Source organism: Malania oleifera, chromosome 1, assembly GCF_029873635.1.
Source record: "Malania oleifera isolate guangnan ecotype guangnan chromosome 1, ASM2987363v1, whole genome shotgun sequence".
Classification (NCBI taxonomy): Eukaryota; Viridiplantae; Streptophyta; class Magnoliopsida; order Santalales; family Ximeniaceae; genus Malania; species Malania oleifera.
This window is the reverse complement of record NC_080417.1, coordinates 137,709,715-137,714,793: the sequence shown is the minus strand read 5'-3', so window position 1 is coordinate 137,714,793 and position 5,079 is coordinate 137,709,715.

Sequence of the window (5,079 nt, the reverse complement as noted above, 5' to 3'; positions counted from 1 at the left end):
ATAAAACGAGATCCTTTTAAAATAGACTAGAATAATACGTGGATCTACATTCTCGCTATCAAATATTTAGCAAGATTAAATCTTTGAATAAAAATATGACTTTAAATATTCCAAAAACTTAAACTCTATATTTAAAAGATATTCCTCAAGAATATGTATTTAGACGCTCTGAGAATTTTCAATCAAATAGTTTTCGCAATAACCAAATATCAAATCTTTAAATAAAAGAATAAACTTGAATATCACAAATATTCAACCATTTAGCAAAAATCCTTTCTCAAATAAAACTTATCAAGTAATAACACATAGATTTTGCTTGTTAATAAAAATAGCAGATCTATGAGTAAGAGAGATAGAAAATCTTTGAAATATATATATTGATGCCACAAACAATCACTAGTTTATCAAACCTCAATCTCCAAGGATCTCTTGCAAGACGCGTAGATTTAAATCCCTTTGAAAAAGCTGAGTTGATTTGCCCAAAAAAGTATGAATGCAGTAGAGTATTGGCAAAATCTTTCGAGTGAAGGCTCACTTAGTACAAGATCACCAGATTAGTCTCTCTGACGTGTGTCTCCCTGTGTCTCTAGGGTTTAGGGTGTGTTTAAATAGTGTTCTCACTCTCATATTTAATCCTGGCCGTTGGATCATTTAAAAATAAGGGTTTTACGTCCGTGTCCACGCTAAAACGTAAGTCAGCGCCCCGACATTTGTCGATGAGGCTATGAGTTCGTCGACGAAAGCCCTATCTGAAATTTTAATGCTCTCAGTATTTTCTTGTTGACGGGACAATGTGTTCATCGTCGAGTAGACTTCATATGTTCGTTGACGAAACCAAGGGGTTCGTCGACGAAACCTCTAATAATTTGCCCCGAAAATTAATTTCAACTTAGAACTATTTCAAATAAATTGTTCATGAGATGCAAGAGTCCTAAGGTCAATCTAAGACGTAATTGAGCTTCAAAATATATCATATGACATGTAAATACATCAAATCTAGATACCAATTCCCATTAAAGTCTTCAACTAGAAGCTTGTTCCTTCATCCTTCTTCGCTTTTAGTTCCATGGGTTGTGCTGGGTGTATATGCTCTTCTTCTCGTGGCTTCCATGACTCATTCACCTTTCATGCATGCTAAATAATATTCCTACTTACAATCTCAATGCACAAATCAAATGTAAAGTGATTTGTTATTATCAAAACAAGATTGAACTCATAGAGTCAACATTAATTGTTTTATGAATATGCATTGAGTTGTGATTTGCTGAAATGAGATATAGGAACGTGTGTTCCGAATTGTTCCAGGTTGTGAAAGAGTGTCCGGTTCTATATCCAAGGGTGTGAAATACCACCTGCTAGTGGCAAGAGTGTCCAACTTTATATCCGAGAGCGTGAAATATCGCATATTACTGACTGATCACTGAAGGGCGTGGATCCACCAGATGTACTAGTACGATGCCGGGGACGCCGTGTAATGCGAGTCAACTTCATGCCAAAGAGTGTGACGGCACTAGGTTGATTGATCATGTGTGTGTTAAGAACTATACTGGAACTGTTTTGTGAAATACTGGAACTGAACTGTGTATGTTTTATGTCATGATAACATTCATATGTCATATAACAATATAACCTGAATCTGCCTTACTGAGATGTGTCTCACCCCTATCACATGTATATGTTTTCAGGTCTTTCGAGTAACCGGAACTAGTGTCCTAGTGTTGGGAACATGGTGGTCAGTTTACTGCGTAGAGTACTTGTGTAAGCACTTGGACTGTAACAGGGTTATCGTTTTCGGTATTGCTGGCACCCTGGGTTATGTTTTGTAATATGGAACTTAGACTTTGTTTATATAGACTCTGGTATGGTACAATATATGTATGGAATGAACTTTTTCGCTGAGTATATGTCGTGTATGTGAATGTGTATAGGGTGTACGGAAACTCCACGGGGTTGGACCCTCATTCATTATAGTATCATGTGTGTTTTGTATGATACAAGGACATGTTAGGTTACTACATCACACCCTAAGTCCCATTGCTGGGTTCGGGGCATGACACAGAGGCTCCCCAATTCAATTTACGGGCTGAATCCGACCAATACATAATTTTTTTTTTGTACATATGAATGCTTTTAATACAAGCAAAGATGTACATAATAAAACCTCTAAAATACACTCTCATATGATATGAAATATGCTCAAGAGAGTGATGGTGTTTTTCTCAAAATAAATTTGTAATCTCTAAAAATGATATATATGATAAATACTTCAAAGATTTAAACCATATAAAATATTTTGACAAAAATATTTTCAATAAAAAGTAGGAGAACTTAGGGTTTTTAGCTCAAAAAGATTTTGCCAATAAACACAAGTGAGCTTATGAATCTTATAATGAATGTGTAGAGATTCACAACTTATAAAAAAATTTTCCACAAAAATATTTATCAAGAAAAACATATGGAGAGAACCAAGATTTACTCTTAGGAATGATTTTAAAATAATGAAATAATTAATGAGAGTAAAATGCTTTTGATGATATGAATGCCTAAGTAAAATACTTTCTTGTAAAATAAATTTTTAAAGTATGAATGAAAGAGAGTTGGAGATAGTGAAAGATTTTGCCCCAAAAGAAAATTTTGCAATGAAATGTTGTATGAGGGAACTTTGGTTAAAAAAATATTTGAGAGAGTTTTTAAAATTAATCAAAGTTGATAATTTAAGCTTATGAGAGGATATTTATAGACTTCTTGAAAATATGATCGTTTGAGGACACGGTTGGTATTTTAAAATTTGTTTAATTAAAATTTAATCGTATTTAAGTGTTGGAAATTACCGAGATCCGAGAAATTCGGTCGACCGGTGTTAGTGCCGGTCCGCTGACCACACACAAAGATTTCAAATTTTAAAACGGGTTTGGTTGTCCAAGGAAGGGGCTAGTCGGCTGGCTTGAGCAACTTTCCGAACCTTCGTAGGTTCGGTTAGCTGACGCTTGAGTTGGTCGGCTAAGGGCATTTTGTTCTTAGTTGGCTGATCGGCTGAGAAAGGTAGAGGGGTCAAGTTCAAAGGTTGGTCATCTGTGGAAGTTAAGTTAAAAAATGGTCGGTCGACCAACCTTGACTTTGCCTAGGTTCGGTCGACTGAGCTGATTTACAGCGTGAAGGGTCGGTCGACCGAGGACAGTTAAAAACCTAAGGTTTAGCCATATTTTGACCTTAAATCATTTTAAAACCTTTTATATGATTTTGACATTTAAGAAAAAAAGTTTTTTTTTGAAAGATTTAGTTCCCTAAAGTCAATCTATGGTCATTCTGGTTTTAGGTCATATCATGCAGAGATGTGTATTATTACAGACCAACTATAAAAATTAAATGCAATACAAATTAAAATAAATGTCTTCTTCTTTTACTCTTCAGTCCTCATAGGATACGCTAAAATGATGATAAGCTTGAAGTTCCTTCTTACTTCCACTTCCCTTTATGTATGTGTTTGAATTAAATATCTGCTCACATACTAAATACACACATAAGATATAAGTCGTTTGTCAGCATTAAAATAGGGATCAGACTCAAAAAGTCAATATTTCTTTTATAGCCTTTTGGCTCATTTGGAGGTTGAAAAATGTTTTAAAAAGTAAAAAAAATATGAAAGAAAATATTTTTATTTAGTTATTAAGAAAAGTGAAAAACAAAATAAAATATATAATAAATCAATAAATAAAAAGTTAATTATATATCATTAATATTTGGTTTTCTTAATTTTCAATCATATCAAGACACAAATTCATTTGTAAGAATTTATTACATAAAAAATAAAAAAATATATTTTTTGAGTTTTTTCTTTTCTTTTTAATTTTCTTAAACAAATCCTTGACAATGTTCGCAAATATTATAAGAAATGTGGCATTGACACAAGAACATGAAGTGGGGCGCACCAAGCGTCCAATAATTTAATTATACAATGTATTATTATGCATCACAATAACAAATACAATTTTCACGGACAATTTTTTTGGCTATGAACAAGTACAATTTTGTCTCAAAAGATTTGTTATTGGGAATAAAATTTTAAATCGTCCCTAAAATTACACTTTGGCAATAATTGAAATATTAGTCTTAAAATATTTAGAATTATTGTCACAGAAATCGTGTCGCCAATAGCTCCTTTTTTAAAATTTAGGATAAAAAATTTTGAGGATGAGTACTAATTATTTAGGAATGAATTTATTATTTTCCCTAATAAGACATGCTTTAGTATTGAAGAATACCATCCAAAATATATTCATGTTTTAAAAGCAAACAATATTTTTGTTATTAGTTTTTCTGGAATTCAACTTTTATAATTTTAAATTATTCTGGTAACCTATTTTTAGAAACTTTAATATTTAGAAATAGTTAGTTTAAATTAAATAATTCATTTTTATATACTTTTAAATTAAAAAAAACAAAATAATTATGCAAATTTAAATATACTTTAAATAAAAAGATACATAAATTTCAAAAAATAATAACAAAGTTATTTACAATTTTTTTTACTATTTTTCAATTATCATGTCTAACAGTTTTTTCATTGCAAAGTAAAATTTGAAAATATTAAAATTAAGTAAAATAACAATAATTTTCATTTTTACTATAATAGTTTAAATTTTTATTATTTTATAATTTTAATTATTTTTTATAATATTATTTAGTGTAAACATAAAAAAATATAATTTTAATTTGATTTAATTTTATAATCTCTAATAATAGATTATCTCTTTTATATTATGTTTTAAAAATATCAAATTTATTCCTATAACTATTTATAATTATTTCAAAATACTCATTTAACTTTCTACAATTATCCCAAAATATTCATATAATTACGACAAATTTATCCTTATAATTATTTATAATTATCTCAAAATATTTTTATAACTATAGACAACTATTCTAAAATACCCTTGTATTATTTAATTTATTATTATTTTTTTAATATTTTTTAAAAGTTTTAAAAAATAAAAAGTGGTGGGGCATGTACATAATATGCCCATGACTAGTTTTTTTTAATTAAATTGATTGTTGATTTTTAATTTTTAGTTTTTA